This window comes from Octopus bimaculoides, chromosome 1 (assembly GCF_001194135.2).
Source record: "Octopus bimaculoides isolate UCB-OBI-ISO-001 chromosome 1, ASM119413v2, whole genome shotgun sequence".
NCBI lineage: Eukaryota > Metazoa > Mollusca > Cephalopoda > Octopoda > Octopodidae > Octopus > Octopus bimaculoides.
Genome location: NC_068981.1, coordinates 152,613,780 through 152,626,553, shown reverse-complemented (window position 1 = coordinate 152,626,553; position 12,774 = coordinate 152,613,780). Strand labels below are relative to the sequence as shown.

At 33.5% G+C, this 12,774-nt stretch overlaps 1 protein-coding gene across 5 annotated transcripts in view; it reads left to right on the top strand.

The window, feature by feature from the left end:
- Window positions 1–1,021: 1,021 nt before the first annotated feature.
- LOC106882380 (metal-response element-binding transcription factor 2) overlaps window positions 1,022–12,774 on the top strand; it is a 42,421-nt gene continuing 30,668 nt past the window's right edge. For 2 of the 5 annotated variants that reach the window (XM_014933042.2, XM_014933039.2), the window contains exon 1: window positions 1,023–1,310. The gene's annotated coding sequence lies outside the window, so the exon portion shown is untranslated. Of the gene's footprint in view, window positions 1,311–1,428; window positions 1,739–2,551; window positions 2,683–9,738; window positions 9,772–12,774 lie in introns of those variants that run through there. The other 3 variants (XM_014933041.2, XM_014933040.2, XM_052971503.1) reach the window with 3 other exon arrangements.

Here is a 12,774-nt window from a genome sequence, read left to right as displayed (position 1 = left end):
TGCATTTATTACGATAACTCTTTTCTTCATTTCAGAATTTGTCAGTCATAAATGCGTGTGTATACGTGCTGGCGTGTATACAAACAAAAACACACACAAATATATTATCAATATATATTTATGTACACTTCTGTTATCAAATTTTTTTTTAAGCGAAGGCGGCGAGCTGGCAGAATCGTTAGCACGCCGGCAGATTGCTTATTGACATTTCGTCCGTCTTTAAGTTCTGTGTTCAAATTTCACTGAGGTCGGCGTTGCCTTTCATCCTTTCGGCGTCGGTAAAATAAGTACGAGTTGAACACTAGGGTCGATATAATCAACTTACTCCTCCCCTGATCTTGCTGGCCCGGTGCCAAAAATTGGAACCTATATTTATTAAAGCGAGCAAGCAGAATCGTTACTGCACCGGACAAAATGCTTCGCGGCATTTCTTCGGCTTTATGTTCTGAGTTAAGATTCCATCAAGGTCAACTTTTCCCTTTCATCTGATCGATGTAATCGATTAGTCCTCACCTCCAAAATTTCAGGTCTTCAAAAGAATTATCAATATTTATAATATGGATGAGATGAAGAAGGGGGTGGATTTCCAAGAGCGGCAAAGTTAGTAACAACATACCTACTTATTTTAGTTCCTATTTCAAATCCCACCGAGGTTGGGTTTTTTTTCTTTCATAGTTATGTAAATTACAGGTCAAGTAGTGAAACTCATCTCACGGATTGTACCCGCCCTCGAAATTCGAGTTACTTGTGCATTATAAAATTCTAGAATTTGAAGTGAAGATTTTAAGTGAAAATAATCATAAGATATTTTACCAACATAAAACGAATATTTGAATTTTTAGTATTATTAAAGTGAACATTTCCTATCTGCATTTATTTGTAACTAGATCGAGAATAAAATTCTAATGGAAAAATAATCTTCAACCAAAGAACCATTAAAGTAGCACGAATTGGATAATCAAAAGGCGCGCGTCCAAGTTTAAAATCGCTTTTCAAAACGAGGTTCCCAATTAGTCCAGTCTGATTCAATTGTGTCATTACGCTGCAAATGTAGTTCTACAACCATCTTCGCAACTGTCACACTAAATAAGGTTTTGATGATCTCTTAAGTTATCCAGAGAATACTCAAAAGATATATCGAATAAACAAATATAGTAAACATACACATCAAGTCTTGTTTTTATCAACAATATAAGAATTTACGATTATTGCGCATTGCTTTTTTTTGCACATCAACAACATGGCGGGAGAATTCTTATTTTAAGTTTCTTGAGATCAACATACCAAGATATTTCACACAAGACAGTCAGGTAAACATGAATTTTTCATTCATATATTATGGTTGATTGGTTGTTTTTAATGCTATGTTATTATTTCTCGGTTTAATATCGATCCTAACATGTTATAGTTGTTGTCGACTGATGTAGACAGGACTTCGGAGGTGACACGATTCCTTCGTAGATCGACCAATATCATTCCGTCATTGTACTACACTTGTTCAGGGAGTTAACATTGAATGCTTGTTAGAGTTTCCTGATTCAAATAATGCATGATATTATTCAAGTGGTTTTGTTTCGGTCTTCATTTCTGTTGATTTTTGTCGTTTACAATTCCAACCTGCTATAACTGGATGTATTCTTCGTCGTAAAATGAAGGTGGACTGTGGCACCCACATAAACTGATCAGTATTTTCTTGTCGTTCTATGTAAGCTGTCTGTTCTCATCAGTTAAGAAAAAGGTAACAAAATAATTTGTAATATTTAAAAAATATCATTTTTGTAATCCTATCGCCTTGATAAACAAACCCTTTATGATGTGTGTGTGTGTATACATATATATATATATATATATATATGGATACACACACACACACATGTACATTGGTAATTTAAATTCATTTAATTGCTCACTATTTGTAAACTTTGACTATTCATCAAACAGAATTAGATCGTACATTCATGTAGATTTATTCCAATTAACCCCGTGTTTACCGACATAATATTTATTGATGACATTTTCATCTGCCCCCAGATCGTTAAATTCATGTATTATATAATAAGACTACTTTCCCTTATTTCATATTCCGTCGTCCGAATAACATCTACATTGTGTAGAATGCATTGTACTATAAACGTTTCTCCCTATATCAACTCATACGTACCCTCTGTTTTTGAGTTAATATCTTAATGCTGAGTGGGTGGATTCTTAGATTTTTTTCTTGACACATATTGCGACTTTGTATTTGTTGCTTTATCCATCATTCATACAATTTCTAGTTACTTATCTATTTTCGTACGTCTCCAATATTTTCCGTATTGTACAGCTGTTGTAATTTTAATTGCGTTGTAGAATAAATGATCGCTTCTTTGATCCTATGCTAAAGGATCATTATTTCACTGTATGTAATAACTGTCACCACTACTCGTGAACAGTTATACATGAATGTATATATATATATATATATATATAGTTGTGTGTGTGTGTGTCCCTAAAAGTTTTGAAACCCTGAAGACAGTATGTTTGAAATAACAGCAGGCTGTGTAAAACAGTTTTTGTCTCTCTTTAGTTTTTTAGGATTTAAAACAAAAAAAAGAGGGTCAAATTAAAAAAAATGGACACGAGAAGCCCCTTTCCGCCCCTTCATACTTCTGTTTAGAATTGTTAGAATCACCTGCGATTAAGGTAAAATGAAACTTGCATCTTTTTTTTTTCTTCATTTTAGCAAATCCTTTCCTATATAATTACATAATTAACGTATATTCATTATTGTTTGTTTTTTTTCCCAATTTTATTTAATCGATTTGTTAAAGTTTATTAGAAATAATTAGTTTATAGACGTATGTAGGCTTTTAGATACTTTAAAACGAAAGAAAATAGAATAGAACGTCGTCGACCTGACGTTATATAAATATCGTTTGTAAATGATAAACACAAACACCTGTTGCTGTCATTTCATTCATTAACGCATATTGTTTCAATCTTTAACGTTCTCTTTGCTTCAAACAGGATACACCTAGTTTCTAGTGTTGAGTAGAACTGATGAAGAATTATGAATGAATTATGTATCGGAACTCCATGTAGATGTAAACCAAGATCACTTCGTGTACTTCAAGGAAAGTTGAGGGCTGGGCTTTCCGGGCGCAAGGGTCCTTCGAAGAAATGTATTGAAACTTAACTTCAATACAAACCAATTCGCTAGTTTTATTACTCAACCATCATTATATTGTTTTGTATTTTTTTTTAATAGTTATAATGAACTCTGATTGTCGGGTTAACTCTCTTTTCTTAGCATTCTAACACTTTCTTTGGAAACTAACTCCAACTAATGCAGTGTATGATAGTATTGTTTAATCAACGTTTATGAAGAAATGTTGATCACACGTTAAATCTAAAACATATTTGTTTTGGGTTTGGATTTTAATTTATAAACTTCGTAAAAAATATTTTACAATTAATTCGTTTTCCCTCTTCAGTTGTTGATTCGCGATTTCAATTAAAAATTCAATGAACTTCTTTTTCTAATACGAACAATTTTATTTAATTAATCTAGGATTTTTGTTTTTATTTTTAGTATATTAAAAACAAGCAAAAAAAGTTTCTAGAGATAATATTCACATTTATTTCAGAGTAGTTTCAGATTTTTAAACTATTAGCATCTTCCCTATTTTTGTATGGTATACCAAACTTCGACGGGAGTTTTCTTGGATTATCATATCCTTTGGCTGGGTTTTTATCTCTGAAACTTTATAATGCAGTTTCAAAGCTTTTATTAAATATTCCAACTAATCACAGACACGATCTTATTTACTGTTATATTATTTTGCTGCAGTAAGTACAAATCTTCACTCGTGTTATGTCTGTGCATCAGGGTTCATTTCTGTTATCCAAGCTGCACACCTAAAAAGGACCAACTCAAGATAGAAACGGCAAGCCGTTTTATTTACACCCATCTCGTGCTGTGCATGGATTTTGTGTATGTGTCTAATATATACATCATAGTATTTACTGTACAGTTGTGTCCAACTCCCATCCTGGCCTGCCTCTAATCACAACTCCCAAACCTTCCTTTCCCACAACCTGGATTTCCCACTTCTATATTTTACTTATAAAGGTTTAAGAGGAATATTGATGTCATGGATTTCACCACCTACTCATAGCCTTCAAAGGCCATGAATACTAAACCTTTCCCTGAACCTAACAAGTTAAAAGAAAAATTAGTCATGGTCTCAAAATTTGGGACTAAATTCTTTATTAAAATCCACAGGGGTTGATTGTTCTAATTTTGCTGTATTTACCAGAAATATTGTAATGCTGCTAGTTGGTTGTCTTTCAACTAGAAAGCGTTTATATATATATATATATATATATTTCATGTGTCTGGCTCATGGATATTGAGCTCCTGCCCACGAGCTAAACTTATGATGCTTAACACTTGATCAACAACACTTATAGTCACTATTCCATTGTCATAGAGGACAATTTCTAGATATTAGATTAGCTTTAAACTTAGAAAGAAAAAGAAAGAAACTCTTTTAAAAAGATTGGGCCTTAGTGGTCTTAAATGTCCTAGAGGACAACAGGGTAGTGAGTGTAAGTGTTGATCAACTGTTAAATACCTTAGTTCAGCAAGTGAGCATCAGTTTTATCCTTCTGCTTGAAAGTAATAAATTAGTGGCATCATAACTTGCAGAATTACTAATAAAAAGAACAATCTGCCCTCATGGGTTTAATAAACGGATTGGTTCCAAATTACAGTTCTATATTTAAGAGATGAGGAATTATGTACATTATTTACATTTGAAGGACATTTGTCCTCATCTTGTTTGTTGTTAACACAATGTTTTGGCTGATATACCCTCCATCCTTCGTCTTGGGGAAATTTCGAACCTGGGTTCTCATTATTCTTAAGGTATTTTTTGATGTTATTATTATTCAGGTCACTGCTTGGAATCGAACTCAGAATCTTTGGGTAAGTAGCCTGCACGCTTAACTATTACGCCATATGCCTGCGTGCAGGCTACTTACCCCAAGATTCTGAGTTCGATTCCAAGCAGTGACCTGAATAATAATAACATCAAAAAATACCTTAAGAATAATGAGAACCCAGGTTCGAAATTTCCCCAAGACACCTGATGAAGGCTGGAGGGTATATCAGCCGAAACATTGTATTAACAACAAACAGGTGGAGGACAAATATCCATCAAATGTAAATAATGGTTCCAAACTCATTATGAATTATAACTGGTACCTGAAGAAGGCTGGAGGGCACAACAAATGAAACATTGTAACAATATCAACTAAATTGAGGATTCTTGTTCTAATGTATGTGTATGTATATGCCATTATATAATGTTAAAGTGGCTTATAGTTGGAACTGTAGGAGATAGACATGAAAGTGAACTTATACATAAATAAACGATTAAAGTGCTTTTTAGTAAGAAGAAAAAAACACTTATTTTTAGGGATCTGAGGCTCTCAACAAACAAGTAAAATGTCATTTATAGTTGAAGGGAGGTAATTTGGGGGTTCTAGTGAACTGAACTTCATTATCTGGATGAGTGGTAGAAGAGCCTTTCTCGCTACATGTGCATAAGCAGTTATAATTATTGTGCTGTGATAAAAGCTTAATAAACTATTTAAGCTAATTTTGTGATGTATAAGTCAGTATCTTTATCCTAGACTCTACAAAGATAATATGTATATTGATTATTCACTACACACTTGTATTCCCATCTTTAACTATCTGTCACACTCATACTCACAAAGTTACTCACCCACCATTTCTGATTATAAGTCTCTATTCTCTCTTTCCTACTGGGGAAACCATGTATCTCCTCTTCAGCAAGACACCAGTTCCTAACCCTCTATCATACTTTAATCTCTTAAACACCTGGCATAAAGCCACTTCTCAATGCTACACTGTTGAGAGAGTTTTATTTTGCAAGTTACTCTGTGGCCTCACTAGTGTTGGTGCACAGGAAAGGTGTCCAGTATACTCTGTAAAGTGGTTGGCATTAGGAAGGGCATCCAACCATTGAAACTATTCTAAAACAGATATTGCAGCTCAGTACAGTCCTCTGGTGCCTCCATTCCTGTTGAACTATCCCACTTGTAGTAACATGAAAAAAGACATTAAGCAATGATGATTATCATCATCATTAGGATAGGAACATAAAATAGAATCAGTGATGTGAGACTACCCAATTGGGTTGTAATAACTTATAAAGATAGGTTGGTCTATTTTAAGAAATTTATTGGCTGCAAATGAAAATGTTAGCACAAATAGTTGTCAAAAAAGTTAAATAGAATATAAGAATCTGTTACTTTTAAAGTGTTTGTATGTACATATCATCATCATCTTTTTAGATCCATTTTTCTGTGCTTGCATAGATCAGATAGAATTTATTGTGGTGGATTTTGTACATCTGAATGCCTTTCTTATTGCCAGCCCCTTATCTGTAATATTCCCTACGACTAGTCATGTTTTCAAGGAAGATTAGAAATGAAAGACAACATTTACATGAAGTCTGGGCAAGTTGATAGTTATGCACATACATACATGAATGAATGACAGGCTTCTTTCTGTTTCCATCTATCAAATCCAATTGCCCAAGGTACCATGAAGTGGAGCTTGACCCATCCATATGGTTGGGAGGCAAACCTCTTAGCACACAGTCACGTCTATAGGGTATTGTACTCATGATCGCGAAATCATAGTTTCAATTCCTAGATTGGGTGGTGCATTCTGTTCTTGAGCAAAACACTTCATCTCATGTTGCTCTGTGATCACTTTAACACCTGACGCATGGTTCGGAAAACGTTGATTTGATGGAGGGAGTGAGCTAATGTACAACACATACATTTAGTCATTATAAACAAATCGTTTGTGCAGGTCATTTGGCAAAAGCTGAATGCTCATATGTCTTGTTTGATGGGAGAGTCCATCATATATATAAAGTGAAGGATGGTGTGTACTGAATGTTGTACATGTAAATCCTTATTAAAATTTTCCTCACAGAAGAAAAATCAAAAACCTAATGACAATAGTTATTGACTCAATAAGAAGAAGAGATAATTTCAAGGAATTATGAATAAATTCATGAGTGATAAAAGGACATTCTAATCTTTGGGAGATGTATGACAATTTTTAGACTTGTTTCAATCTTGATTTGGAATCATCAGCTTAACCCTTTCATTACCAACCCAGCTCTGGCTCTGAGTATAAATGTCTTGTTTTTATAAGTTTTGAATTAAAATCTTCCACCAAACCTTAGTTACAATTTATTTCACTAAATTATTTGTCATATTTAAAGTAATTGAAAGAAACACAGAGCATCTCAAAATAAATACAGTAACGAAAGGGTTAACTTTGTTTTTAACTTCAATCAGTTTTTGACAGTTTAAATTTACAATTAATAGAGTTCATTTTTGACAAAGGTTAATTTGTATTAATTAAAACTAAATAGTTTTAAGTCATTGAGGCTAGTATTATGAATTTGAATAACTAACCACATAAGGTGGAGTGTTAAATGCTGTGTGTGTGTGTGTGTTAGCAAATGAAATAAGTAAGTTGTTAGAACACTAAATATATTAATCTAACCGTAACAGTTAAACTGTAATAGTCATTATATCTTTGTGGCTTCTGAATTCCTTTGAGATTCCTTTGTGTGTGTTAATGCATGATAGTTATAAACCATCATACAAGGGGTGTCCTTCATTTCCAATCATTTTTGAAAACATTTCCAGCCAAGAGAAAATATTACCTGACTTGGAAACAGGAGTGGGTTGGCAGCAGTAGGTGCATCTTGCTGTCGAAAGTCAGTCTCAACAAAGTTCATTCAATCTGCGTGAGCATGAGAAAGTGGATGTGAAAACAATGTTGACATCTAATTCAGACTATGCTTCTACCAGCATGGATTGAATAACATGTATCTAATGGAAACTCAATTATATTGTTCTTGTAATGAACCATTTGCCCAACCTTGTTAACTGACTATCAAGTAATTTCTCAATTAACGATACTTGCACATAGTATGATGTCTACAAATTGAAAACTTTCAATGTTTATTTTTATTGCTTTCGTTGTTCTTTCTACTGCACCATTAAATTTTTAATTATAATTTCCATTTTCTTGCAATTATGTCAATTTATTCACTCCTTTAATTGGATAAATTCCAACTCATTGTATGCTAACATTGTCATTGGAACCTGAAATCTAGGGAGAAATGAAAAATAAGCACCTTAGTTTTCCTTGCTTCTACTGGAACAGTTGCTGAGTCAACTATGATCAATATATTCTCATCATGTTTTTTGCATCTTCAGGCTATATGTATTTTTCCAAGTCTGTGTGACTCAAGCCATTTATCAGTACACAGAGTGCCTTCAAATCTGATTTTAGCATGTTAGTCACAAGTTATGTATAAAACTCAACTAAACACAAGCTGTTGCTTTCTTAAGTGTTTGTGTATGTGTTATGAATTGTAGAAAAACTTTTGCACAATAAGTTTCAGGATTAATTGTTTTTGTTAAAAGTAGGATAATTCTCTGCAGTGAAGTCTAAGTTATTGTTTTGAAAGAGTTAGTCTGGAGCTCTTTCTTCTAGCAATGCTGTTCTTTATGTTGATATAAAGGTTGTATATGTTAAAATTATTTTTAATATATTCAACTGTATGAGCATCAGAAAATCACTCCTTTGAATAATGCTAGCATTGTAATTGGAACTCCAAATCGAAGGGGAAAACAAAAAATCAGCACCTCAGTTTTCCTATCTTCTACTGGAACAATAGGTGAGTCAGTTATGACCAATATATTATCATCATTCTTTTACATCTCCGGGCTATATGTAATTTTTCCAAGTCTGTGACTCAGACCATTTGCCAGGCCAAGGAGTGCCTTCAAATCTGATTTTAGCATGTTAGTCACAAATTATGATAAAACTCAACTAAAATGGACTCACCAAACACAAGCTGTTGCTTTCTTAAATATTTATGTGTATGTTATGAATTGTAGAAAACTTTTGCACAATAAGTAGCCTATTTGTATTAAAAGTAGGATAATTCTCTGCTGTGAAGTCTTCCAATTATTGTTCTAAATGAGTTAGTCTGGAGCTACTTTTTCTAGCAATTCAGTTCTTTATGTGAATATAAAGGTTGGAAATGTTAAAATTATTTTTAATATATTCAGCTGTATTAGCATCAGAAAAATTAATCCATCATCACCAATGTGAAAATATGTTTTTGTGAAGAACTGATGTGAGTCATATTTAGTCATGTTAGAAGATCAATGTAAATGGTGATTGATTTTCACCAGATATGTGAATGATTTGAATTCATGTAATAATATAAAGTCCCATCTGTGGACCTGAGAAACTTTCTAGAAAATTTACTCTCTTTAGAAAAAATTAATTACAATGGTTAATGATTGGTCTCTGGTATACAAAGTTTCAAGGCTAATTTTTATGTTTTCTCATAAGTAAATATATTCTTTTGCTGTAATAAGAGTTTCAGCTGTCTGCAAATATTAGTATAAAATGAAGATAGATTATCAACTCTAAATTTCTCCAGTTTCATCTTTTAGGATCTTCTCATGACTATATAATAATTTGATCTCAACTTTAGAAAATTCATTCCTTGGAAATCTCTGGAAAATGCATAATTTTAATGTATTTCATTAGATTAATTGATACATTGGCTCCTTTCCATCTAGCAGTAATTGCATTTCCTCTATTCTTAATGCTAGGTTGCTGCAAAAAGAAACATACCGTTTTGATAGGTAACTATGCCGTTTATTCTCTTCAGTATAGACTCCAATGGGACAGCTATTTTGAAACCCAAATTGACTAAAGACCACTTGCTTGTATTTATTGCACACCATCTCTTAAGAGCCCTCATCCTCATCAGTCTACTACCATGCATTTTTATATCTATTGAGGAAGACAATTTTTCTCTTTGCATGTCTGTAAACACTGTTTCATGATGAGGACTTGAACAAGAAAGTTTGAGTCTTGTCACTTAAATGTACCTTGTAATCAGCACACATTCTTAATCTACTATTTTTGAGCCAAACAATTGGTGATACATTCTTAACACCTTCATACAGGTATACTCATATTAGTATCTGTTGTAGTGCCAGCTATCTCTTATTCTGAACTGTCATAAGAACTTAAATGATTATCAAAAGATTTGGTAACTTTAACAATGAAAGTGGAATTAACATGTTGCATCTTAGTTGAGTGTTCATTCATTTAGCTCAGTATAAATGAATATTTTGTTACACAATCAACATTTAGATTTCCCCATGAATAGACTGTTTAAGAATTTAATTTAATATTAATGTTATAGACAGGCTTAGTAAAACTTAGTGGGCTATGCTGGCAGAATATGAAGAAATGGCTAAATTATTACAATGAAAATACTCCTTCCCATACAAGGGTGTACTGTTGAGTTCATAGGCTGACTATGAAGGAGTGATGCTATAGCTTTCTGGCTGTTTGAAGAAGATTTCAAAAATAACTTGCAGTGACTTCTCTTGAAAATGACAAAATTTGGCATTGTGGTGTTGGACATTCTTGCTGACATGGTTGCTACATTAGGGGATGATTCTCCAGCTTTATCAACATTGCAAAAGTGGGCAGCTGAATTTAGGATGGGAAAGAAGAGTTTTGAAGATGGTGTCTGAATGTCCTACAACTGTCACCTCTTAGGAAAATATTTATTTTGTCCATCACATGGTGATGGATGACAGGCAATTGACTATAAATCAAATAGCCAATGTTGTTAGCATATCCCAATAGAGATGAGAATATTCTGCACAATGTACTTGGCACGACGAAAGTTTCTGCTCAGTGGATGTCACATTTTCTGACACCTGATCAAAAGTGCATCAAGCTGATCACATCATGGAAAAATCAGACATTGTTTGAGACAGATCCTGTTGGTTTCCTGACTCATGATGAGTGTTGAGTTCAACATTTGAGCCAGAATTCATGTAGTGGAAACACTCCTCACCTGCTCCAAGAAGGCCAAGGTCATTTCGTCTGCAGGAAGGGTGATAACCTCAGTTTTTTGGGGATACAAAAGGCATTGTGTTTGTTGACTATCTTCAGAAGGACTGCACCATCAATACCAAACACCCAGGAAAACTGATGAAAGGGCTCTTGTTTCATCAGGATAATGCTCCAGTACACAAATCATTGCTTTCAATGGCAGCTATGCATCACTGTTGATCACTCTCCCTCTTCTGATTTGGCCCCATCTGACTATCACCTGTTCCCTAACATGGGAAGTAGTATCATAGTGATGATGATGTCATACCTGCTGTTAATGACTTCTTTAACCAACATGATGAAAGTTTCTTCACCAATGGGATCCAAGCACTGCAATACTGATAGAAGTGTATGGACCATGAGGAGGATTACATTGAAAAGTAAATTTCACTTGGTCATTTCTTGAGAGTATCTTGGTCAGCCTATGAACTTTTCAGGTGACTCTCATAATTTGTCATTGCCTACGTTCACACAGACATACATATTTATGGACCATAGCATGTCATTCCAGTTACGAATGTTTAACAAAGATTGAAGCATAACATTAAGTGTAAATTTCTTTTTAAAGATTATTTTTCAGGTAATATTCAGCAAATACAAATTATGTATACACTCTTATTACCTTATTGTGTTGTTTACTTAACTTGTTAGATTAAACCACTATTACACCTCATGCTATATCAGTGCTCAACGGTTAGAAATTTGTTGAGAGTAGATTTTATTTGCTGAGAAGTAGTTTAGAAATTATTATTTGTTACAGTGTTAGATGATCAGGTGAGGAGTCACGCTTATGACATTAAAGGGTCCTCAGAGATTATTGAGATTGATGAATGTTGATGCTTAGTTTGAAGCTTTGTACTTCCTCAGTGTCTGTAGTTTGATTGAGAGGAGCAGTTATAACAAAAGTATTGGGTGACATGTTTAGTGCAAAACCTGGAAAGTGAGAAATAATATGGTGAAAGGAGCAGAGATAGGTACATCAAGACTGCAGAAAACTAGCTACATCGGATGGGCAAAGGCTATTTTAGTTGCAAAAGAACTGCACATTTTTAATGGTTGTTGGCAAATATATGCCAGACAGTTAGATGGCATTTTTAGATTCCTGTCGAAGAAGTTTGTGTGTAGAAGCAACTCCTTTATTAATGTGAGAAGTACTTCAATATACTTTTGTAGAATGACAACTGAAAAAGTACTGAGGAGTAATACTAGTATTTATGATGTAGTTATGGCTGTTTGCAATGCTGATTTCAATTCCTCCTTAGCTAAATCATGCAGTGATGAGCTTTAGATAAATTGACTTCGTTTTTAATAGTGTCTCTTGATAATTTATTATTTACATATGAAATAACGCAGTGAGAAATAACTGTTGAAAAAAACTCGGATGTTTCTAGTTATAATCCTTTGAAAACGCTTTAAGTTAAATTGGTAGTTTTTTGTTTTTTACATTTAAGTGGAACGACTATAAAAACGTGCATGATACATGTTTTTTTTTTCCTCCAAACTGCGTATTTACTGTACATGGGGCTTCCAAAACAGTTGCTTGAAGTGAAACTGAACATGAATTAATACGTATATTTGAAAATCATTCTGTAAAATAATTATGACAATATGAACAAGGGACACAATTTAACTAAAAAATACTGAATTCCGGGCCTTGAATTATGCATTTATTTACTAATAGTTTTGAAATACATTTCTCTCTCTCTCTCTCTCTCTCTCTCTCTCTCTCT